The sequence below is a fragment of the Eumetopias jubatus genome, unplaced genomic scaffold, assembly GCF_037043125.1.
Source record: "Eumetopias jubatus isolate StellerSeaLion01/CBP00866 unplaced genomic scaffold, mEumJub1_p1.0 scaffold_16, whole genome shotgun sequence".
NCBI classification, from domain to species: domain Eukaryota; kingdom Metazoa; phylum Chordata; class Mammalia; order Carnivora; family Otariidae; genus Eumetopias; species Eumetopias jubatus.
The window spans coordinates 21,571,312-21,582,234 of NW_028274822.1; positions in this window are offsets into that span (position 1 = coordinate 21,571,312).

Sequence of the window (10,923 nt, forward strand, 5' to 3'; positions counted from 1 at the left end):
ATATGTCAGTTACAAAGGTATGGTTTGGGACCTTCCTCATGACAGATACGCTCCAAAATTATATAGATTCTATACATTACCTCGTGGAAAGATGGAAATCATTTTGAGGCAGTAGAACAGGGATGGAGCCTAGTTTAATAGGTAGGAAAACTCAAGATTTATAATACTGCTGAATATAATTGTCAGAGACCTGAAATAATGTCTTGTCAGAAGAACATGGAAAGGGAGATTTTAATCAGAGGATATTTAATGCCATATAGGCACAGAGGTGAGAATAGCTACATAAATCTGCATTATTTTTCTCTAATAAAATAAACTTTCTATTCTCTCCCATACTAGTTTTTTTATGTAGCTATTTCCAGAAGCACGTAGGTATTCGTTATACTCATGTGTGTCTTGTGGGATATTTAGTCCATAATAATGCCATGGTTTGAACTGCACTTCAATGAGATGGAAGAGAAATTGCTATCTTGCACTGTAGCTTCTATGCTTTTTGCTAATTGCTCTTGTCATTGAGTATCTCAACTTCATTTCTTAAGTAAATAACATTGAACTTGTTACTGCTAATTTTCTCTCAACATCAATTAAGTATCCATATTGTGGATTTGTTTTTGACATGAGAGTTTAGGTTAGTTTGCTTTTATGTTTCAGAAATATGCCAAGGGGAGATTAGCTCAGAAAAAATACCTGTCATGAGCCAGAGAAGACTGGTAAGTGTGTACATTGACTAGAAACTTCTCAGCTATAGAGTTATCTAAAAGAAATGAAATCAGATTACCTGTCTATAAACACAAACCATTTTGTTTAAAGTTCATAAAGAAGCAAAAAAAATATTTTAGTCAGTGCACTGAGGTTTTTTTTTTTTTTTAAGATTATTTATTTGAGAGAGAGAATGAGAGACAGAGAGCATGAGAGGGAGGAGGGTCAGAGGGAGAAGCAGACTCCCCGCCGAGCAGGGAGCCCGATGTGGGACTCGATCCCGGGACTCCAGGATCATGACCCGAGCCGGAGGCAGGCACATAACCAACTGAGCCACCCAGGCACCCCCAGGGCACTGATTTTTTTAAGAAAAAATCACATCAATTAACTGGTTTTCTACCATTCATAATTCTGCTATTCCTAACTCTGCCATTTTGCATCTTGAGAGAGATGACAGCAACACATTTTTTATCCTTTGCAGTAGATATATCTGCAGGTTTGGTTGTTCTTTGGGGTACAGTTTCTCCTACTCCTTTGAGAATCTAACAAAAGGCACCAAGGCACGCATATACCAGATTTTGAATAAAATTTCAGTGGGTCATAAACCCATCTCCCAACAACCCCTCCCCAACCCCACACAGATATAATCATCTCAATACATGGATTCTGGACCATGTTCTAAAAGTATACCATTCTTGAGAATGTGATCTCATCTTAGTCAGTTTTATATGCTTCACAGAGTCTGGTATAATGTCTTGAACATAAGTTGGTTCTTAAATATTTGTAGAATTGATCAGCATACAAATAAAGGAGGGTCATTTTAACATGTTCATTGTCAAGACCAATTATGTTGAGAAAAAGAAAGAAAGATATCCTGATCACTGAAACAGAATAGAGTCCAAAAATAGGCCCACACATATGTAGTTGATTGATTTTTTTAACAAAGGTGTCAACTTTATTCAATGAAGAAAATCTATTTTTATTTTTCAATTTATTTTTTTTAAAGATTGATTGATTGATTGATTGATTGATTTGGCAGAGAGAGAGAGAGAGCACAAGCAGGGGGAGCAGCAGAGGGAAAGGGAGAATCAGGCTCTCTGCTGAGCAGGGAGCCCGATGCAGGGCTCAATCCCAGGACCCTGGGATCATGACCTAAGCTGAAGGCAGCCGCTTAACTGACTGAGCCACCCAGGCACCCCAAGAAAGTCTATTTTTAAAATAATTGTTGCTTTAAGTATTGAATATCCATATGGAAAAAAAAGTAAATCTTGACCATAACTCATACCATACATAAAAATTACATTTAAGTGGATCAAAGAACTAAATATAAAGCTAAAACTATAAAACTTTAATAAGAAAATTGGGCTAAATAGTTGTAGCCTTGGGGTAGAAAAAATTTCTTAGGACATATATTAGAAACACTTCCCAGTTTTTCCCTCTCATGTTAGATAAAACCTCGGTTTCTTCCTCCTGTGTGTCTCTCCTTTACTTTTACACATAACACTTCACTACTGACACTTCTGGTCACCAAATGGATGTGAGCTTATTCCACACCAAGCAATTCTGCATATAGGACATGCAGCTGGGTGTCCTACAACTTAACTCAATTCTGACACCATCTACTTAGAGATAACATCAGATCCCCCAGGTTAAGGGCTCAGTACCAAAAGACCACCCTCACCCTCCTCAGATGCAAGTCACAAGTCCGGATTGTCACCTGTGTTTCTGACTGGCTAGTAGCCAGAGATTCCAACAACCCTCTCCTGGGTTCAATTAATTTGCTACAGCAGCACACAGAGCTCAGGAAAACAATTTATTGTTGTGTACTGGTTTATTATAAAAGGACATATAGGATACAGATGAACATTTAGAAGAGATGCACAGAGCAAGGTTTGTGGGAAGAGGCACAGAGATTCTCACTCCAGCTACATCCCTTCTAGCACTTCCATGTGTACCCAGAAGCTCTCCAAACCCCATAATTTTGTGATTTTGTGAAAGCTTCATCACTAGGTAGGATCAGTCATTAACTCCATTTCAGCCCTTCTCCCTTCTCAAGACAAAGAGGCATGGGGCTGAAAATTCCAAGCTTCTAATCATGGCTTGGTCTTCCAGTGACCGACCCTCATCCATGAGCTATCAAGGAGACCACTCAGAATTTCCACATTAGAACAAAAGAAACTTCTATCACCCAGGAAATTACAAAGGCTTCAGGAGTCCTGTATAAGGAACTGGAAACAAAGACCCAATATTAGAACAAAAGATGTTCCTCACGCTCTTATCACTTAGGGAATTCCAAGTGTTTCAGGAACTCTGTGCCAGGAACTGGGGGCAGAGATCAATATATATGTATTTTCTATGATCTCACAGAACATAAAATGCATATACAATAAGTGAAAAGCATTGATAAATTAACTTTATCAAAATTTAAAGCTTTTGCTTTTTGCAATACACAATGAAGAAAAGGAAGGGACGGCCAGATTGGGAAAAAGTATCCCACTACAGATCTTCCTTGATTTATAATGGAATTATGTCCCCGTAAACCCATCATTAATTAAAATTATCTTAAGTCGAAAATTCACTTCCTATACCTAGCCTACCAAACATCATAGCTTAGCCTAGCCTTCCTTAAACAAGCTCAGAACACTTCCATTCACCTACAGTTGGGAAAAATCATCTCACGTGAAATCTGGTTAATAATAAAGCATTGACTGTCTCATGTAATGTATCCAATATGACACTGAAAGTGAAGAAAGGAATGGTGTATGGACCCAGAATGGCTGTCAGTGTTTCAGGTGTCATGTTACACTATGGTAAAGTTGAAAAATTGTAAACCATGGTGTATCGGTGACCATTTGTACATATATCAGACAGCACTGATCCAGAATTTATAAAGAATACTTACAACTCAATAAAAAGAAGATAAACAGCCCAATTAAATAAATGAGTAAAAGATCAGACAGGGACTTCAAAGCAGGAGATATGCAAATGGCACATAAAAGATATTCAACTACCAAAAAATGAAAATTAAAACCACAGTGATATACCATTACATACCTGATGGAATGGCTCAAATTAAGGATGCTGACAATATCAGCTATTGGTAAGGAGGTGAACAACCAGAATTCTCGAAACTTGCTGGTGGGAATATAAAATAGAGAAGCCATTTTGGAAAAGAGTTCATCAGTATCTTATAAAATTAAACGTACAAGCGCCATATGACCCATATGATCTTATTTTCCTAGAAATTTCCTAAGAGAAATGAAAACATATGTCCAGACAAAAAACTTGTGTTTAAATATTTATAGCAGTTTTATTCATAATTGTTCAGACAGGAAGAACAAAAATGTCTTATCAACAGGTGAATAGATAAGCAAATTGGGGTGTTCCCATGCACTGGAATGCTACTCAGGAATAAAAAGGAACAAGCTACTACTACATACAACAGGGATGGGTCTCAAAACCACGGCGCTGAGTGCAAAGAAGCTGGACACAGAAAAGTATGTGTCTAAAACTACGTGATTCCATTTCTATGATATTCTAGAATAGACCTAATGATGGAATGCAGCCAGAGGTTTTCTGAGGCTGGGTATGTGTCAGGAGACAATTGGGGGGACAGACTGGGAAGGGGCAAAGGGGAACTCTTCAGGCTCATAACACTATTCTGTATCTTGATTTTGGTAGGGGCTACATGGTGTATATATTTTTCAAAACTCATCAGACTGCACACTTAAAACTGGTGCATATTATTTTATGTATTGATATTAGTTTCCTAGGGCTGCCATAACAAGGTACCACCAACTGGGTGGCTTAAGACAACAGAAATTTATTCTTTGAGAGTTCTGGAAGCTGGAAGTCCCAAATCAAGGTGTTACAGGCACTTGCTCCCTCTGAAGGATCCAGGGAAGAATCTTTCCTTGAGTCTTCCACCTCTGGTGTCTGCAGGCAATCTTAGGGGTTCCTCAGCTGATAGCTACATAACCCCACTCTGCTCCATTTACACATGGCCTTCTCCTCTTGGTGTCTCTGTCCAAACTGTCCTCTTCTTAAAAGGACACCAGCCATTGGATTAGAGCCCCCTTCACTTTAACTTGATTATCCCTATGAAGACCTGATTTCAAAGTTAGGTCATATTCTGAGGTTTTAGGTAGACACAAATTTGGGGGGGCAGTATTTTGGGGACACTATTCAACCAAATATAGCAATATACCTCATCAAGATTGATTAAAAATAAGTGGAAAAAGAGGGGCACCTGGGTGGCTCAGTTGGTTAAGCGACTGCCTTCAGCTTGGGTCATGATCCCAGGGTCCTGGGATTGAGCCCCGCATCAGGTTCCCTGCTCCACGGGAGGACTGCTTCTCCCTCTCCTACTCCCCCTACTTGTGTTCCCTCTCTCGCTGGCTCTCTCTCTCTCTGTCAGTTAAATAAATAAATGAAATCTTTTAAAAAAAAGTGGAAAAAGAAAAGATCTCTTCATGAAATGTATTCGTACTCTTGGAAAAGTCATGCGTGTTTTCAAAATAAATCACCACAGAATTGCAGACACTGCCATGGGCACATACCAACTTCCATAATGGAGATATTTATTTTTTTTAAGGCCTAAGTGCCAGGTCTCACAGGAAAGTCATATTTGGATTCTTGAATTGCTAATTGCATTGCCCCATTAAGAGCAATAACTTGAATTTGGTTAGTAACAAAAAATATATTTGATAATAGCCATAGAGTTGCTGAAAGCACAATGACTCTTTGAGTTCAAATGTACCTTATTAGTGCTTGTGGATGGCCACTCTGCCTAGCACCCAGCAGACCTCCCTCCCGATTGCATGCTAACCTGTAGTACACATGTGGTCAGAGTCATGGAGAGACCTAACAGCCTTTTCCTCGGCTGAGGGGGCAGCAGGGAGACACAGCCAAGGAAAGGTCAAGTACGGCCGTATCAACAAAGTTAATGGGAAGTGTAACAGAGCCCTATGTCTTCTTGCTTTGCTTCTGGCACTGGCTGAGCCCTCTCCTCCTTCACATTGTATATGTGACCCCACCGGCAAGTTCTGCCTGAGTAATTTGGCACACGTTCCACTTAACAGACGGCAAGAGACCAGAGCACAGTCATTCAAATCCCATGATGCAGGTTACTTGCGTGATGGGTTAAGAGGGGCTGATAAAGCTGGCAGATCAGAATGAGTCAGCTACTGGGCAGAGAATGGTTGGAGGACCTTTAATGCCTTCCTTTTGCTTAACTAGGGGACAGAAGAGAGATCTTCTATGAACAAGCACCATACAGAAGAATGGGAAGAAAAACTAAATACTTCAGAAGTATAAAATGGTGTATTGACAATAACAATAACATGCCAATGATGTGTATAGCATTTTATAGCTTAGAGATTGTTTTGTGTGTGTGTGTTTTTTAAGAGATGCTTGCATTAAACCCATGAGGCGAGCAGAGGCTATTGGCTGCATTTTATGGAGAAGGGAGGTGGGTTAAGTGACTTGCTCAAACTATTGAATGAGACACACGGGACTCAAATGTAATGCTTCTGACATGCCTGTTGCTACTATTACTATGATTGCTAAGATTATGTTAGTGTTCCCACTGCTTCCTATGGTGCCTCACACAGAGAAGCTGCTCAAGAAATATTAAGTGAATAAATGAATTGTCAGCAATGTGGACAATATTTTACTTCCATCTTTAAGCAAACAACATTTTGATATAGGAAACCCTGATCAGATAAACCCAATATATGAGACTCCTGTTGGAAGTTTAGCAATGCTTGTTAAATGAATGATTAGACATTTCTCAAGTACCCATCTCTTAGAAAAGCACATTTAAAGGATGAAGAGTATATAAACAATGTCCCATGTGTGCTGTCATGCTTTCCTCTTAAGCCAACTAAAACCTAGTGCTGAAAATTTGCCAAATTGACAAACACCAGCATGTTTCAGTGTTTCTTTCCTCTCATAGGTGAGATAAAGCCATGTTGCACATAGAGCTCCTCTTATGGGTCTCAGTTTACACATAACTTTCTCTGCCACACCCTCCATGACTCTTTAAGTCCGGGCCCAAATCCAGTAAATAGAAGCTCCATGCATTCAGGACAGTGTCTGTCCCAGGTGATCAAGCATTCCCAGAGCATACAGTGGATAATCAGGAATAAATTCCTGAAAGGATGCTAATATGTGAAAAGATTCATGGGGTCAGAATAATGAATACAACACTTTTGGCAGTAGCCTACATGCGATGACTGAAGGTTCTGAAATCAGACTATTTCTTTACTGGCATTTACTATTCAAATATTGAAGAAAAATTCAGGAACACAAAGCATCAATAAATTTTTATATTTTTCCTGATAGATGATGCTCATTTTGAATGAGATTCGGAGGTTCTTAGCACTCTGGGGAATGCCAATGCCTAACAGGGAAATTTACTAGAAAAACAAAAGGACTTCCTCAGGACAAATTCCTTGCTGTTTAAGACCTTTCAGTTACTTTGATGATGCAGAAAAAAAAAATTCTAAACAGAAACATTTTCATCTCTCCTTTATATTAAATGTGTGGTTCAACACACAAATCTATTTTTTTTTTTTTTTTTTAGAGAGGTAGAAAGAGTTGGGGGAGGGGCAGAGGGAGAGGGAGAATCTTAAGCAGGGTCTATGCCGAGCACGGAGCTCAACACAGGGCTCAATCTCACAACCCTGAGGTCATGACCTGAGCCGAAATCAAGAGTCGGACACTTAAGCGACTGAGCCACCCAGGCGCCCCACATGTCTATTTTTTTGTTTTTTTTTCCTCATTTATTTTCACAATCCATTTTGGTATTTTTATGGTATAAATTTAGACTTTAATACATAGAATGCTGAAGTGGACAGTGTTGAATTTTTCTACTCCGGAATACTTTCTTCTAGAAAGGGGACGCTCTTGTAGAAAGAGCATGTTGTAGAAAGGGCACCTCTCTTTTCCTTTACCCACACTGCTTCTCCTTCCTCCATTCCTCATCACTGGCCCCTCCCCCGCCATGTTGTTTTGGTTGCAGTTGCCAAGCACAGGACCTTCTCCTTAGGCACAGGTGTGACCACTTGGCCCAGACTAGGCCACCTGCCCACAGTGCTTGTTCCAAGTAAGGGCACAATCCCCAAGGTAGATCAAAGGGCTCATCCCACAGATTGCATTAATTACAGCTGGTGCAAGGCTCCGAGGACACAATCCAATAGCAGCTGCAGACATAGTCCAGTCTTGTTGGAACGGCTAATCTGCTGGAGCGCTTTTTGTGCCTGGTTTGCTTATGTGCTTTCCTAATGTTACTGAGGTTTGATAATATGAACCAACAAACTTCCCACTTCTATTCGAGTTCAGTTTTGAGCCCTGGAAACTGAAAGAGACACCATTAGACTGTGAGAAGCCTTAGCTTTCACATCTTGGACATTCTTTTTTTAAAAAATTCAATTCAATTCAATTTTATTTTTTAAACTGCAGATTAATTTATTTTTTATTAAAGTATAATTACCATACAGTGTTATATTAGTTAAAGGTGTACAATACAATGATTCAACAATTCTATACATTTTTTCAGTGCTCATCAATATGTGTACTCTTAACCTCCTTTTATCTATTTCACCCAAGTCTTGAACATTCTTGAAGACTGGTCTAGAAGAGCTCAAAGTCATTTCCAATTTATTCCATTTTATTGCCCTGTAATTCTTGTGTTTTGAGGAGAAAAGTTTTACTTTTCTATTTTCTTTTTTCATACTTGGATGCTAAAATTATTTTGTGTAATTCTGCCCTAAGATGCAATACTTGTCAGTAGCAGAAGGAGCAAAACTGAAAAAAGTTCAGAAAGTGTGGAATGAGTATTCTGTGCCGTGAGCACGTTTGTAGATCCAAAGTTCAAAAGTAACTCTGGCATTAGCTGTCATTTCCTAACTTTTACACATAAAGAAAATAATGTTCAGGGGCCTTATTTTTAGTGGCGTAAACTTTGCGGTTCATCTCTGTTCAAAGTAATTACCTGAAATAATCTAATTCACTCCTTCTTCTAGTATTAACATTAAAATATAAGCTAGAAAGGGAGGAAAATTATGTAACTGGGGTGCTTTACATATCCATAGATATTAATAGTTATGTATAGCTCATATTTGTAGCATAGTCTTAGCTACTGTTCTTCAAATAACATTTATCAACATCGAATTGTTTATCTAAAAAGACATTTATAGAGAGAATTAACATGAGCTGTTCTCCTATATAAGAAATCTTGAGATGACTTTAGAAAGCTCTGTATTTATTCTAGATCTGATTTCATTATGCCTGGAAGAAAACATTAATTGATAGCTTTATTCAATATGTAAAAATTATTATTTCTTCAGTGTTCGCTATACTTCCACAGGTACAAAGTAAAGTTGAAGAGCAAGCAGCAGATGGACAACAGCCATTTCAAAAAGAATAGGACAATAAAGGAAGGCAATAATATATATCATGATATATATATATAATAACAAAGAACAATAATATTGGCTATGGTTTTTCTCAGGATTCAGAACCTCTGAGAAAAAAATACTCTGATATCCTTAAAATTTTGAAATGCAATTATAGGTAAAGAAGCCGCAGAAATCAAGTTGGTTCTTTTTGGATTATCTAAACACATAATTTTGGAATCTAATACATCCTTTGGGATCAAAAGAGTCATTAAACCATTTGTCTGTAAGAAATATCAGCAAGAAAGCATTGAATCCAGATGGTTATAAAGTTTCATTTTAGGAAATATTCAGTGATAAAGTATATCCAGTTTTAAATGAGAGTTGCAAATAGGCAGTAAAGTTATTTCATCTTAATTTAGTAAACACTTTCCTTCTTCAAACTGAAGCAAAAACTCCAAGATGTGAATTTCGAAAAAGCTCAGTTTATAATTTAACATGAATCCAGTAAACTTTACAAAAAAATTATTCAATTTTTTTAAATAGGTAAGCAAAAGAGAATTGAGATAGACTCGTTTTTGCAAAATGAGAAGACTCATTTTGGTCCATTTCTCTTCTCTCTGCATTGGAAAGGAGTATATGTCCAAGAATGTAATAAAATGTATCTCCTTCAGACATAAAGATGATATGAATAATACTGATAGTTTTGTGGAGTAATTTGTCTGAACATACAGGATTGGAGGACAGTACCTTAGCAATCAAGTTATCTTTAGTATGATAGGGAAAACTTTCCAGTCATGATTTTGATAGTTTCTTAAAGCAGCTGACAGTTCATAAGTTCTTATGAACTTATAATTTTACCTAGGGAAGTCTAGCGTATATCTCTTATTTTTGCCACCCAGCATCCACTTCCCCTTCCTTCTGATAATGATCCATTGTAACCCCCACTTTCCTCTCCTCACTCCATGGGCTTCAAGACAATTGACATCACCCCTGGGCTTCAAGGAAGGAGTGAATGAGCAAAATCAAGAAAAGAGCAAATTCCATCCACTTGGTCATAGTGCTTGGTTTAGGGATGGACCTATGATCTACATCTGGCCAGCCCAGGCCAAGGAGAGTCAATTCTGGAACTATCGGTACAATCTGACAATAAAGGTGAGTCTGAAGTTAGTCTACCCTAAGTTGTTCAGGTAGCTAAGCCAATATATTTTCTTTTTAAAAAATTAAGTTAGGAGTTCATATTGGATTTTCTATTGAGAGCAGTAGACAGAGTTCTTACTGATACATGAAAGGAGAATAGAAATCAACCAGGGAGCTTGTTAAAGTTACAGATTCTCAGACCTATCCCAGACCAATTGAATCAGTATCTCTACAATAGGGGCCTAGGATTTATTATTTTAACAAGAGTTCCAGGTGGATTTTTTAATCACTAAAGATTGTGAAACACTCTCTTAAAGAATTTCTTAGAAGTAGCAATTGAATGTTATTCAATTTGGTGATAAAAAGCACAGAACAGAAGTGGGTTTAGGACTCAGCTTTTCACTAAATAGATGACTTATGGCAAAATAAAGTAGGAGTTTAGTGTTTCTCACCAACAAAGTAGCAATAATAGTGTTTCACACATCAAAGTGTTGTTTTGCATAGTAAACAAGATAAGGTATACAAGGTTCTTAACACAGCATGTTGTATATATCAGGTATTTAATTTCATTAGTGTTTATTATATTATTGAATTTATTATCAGCATAAGTCAAACTCTTGTGCAACATTGGGAAACAGCTCAAATTGAGGAGACTTGAGTCATACCTTCACTATTGAGAGTAAAT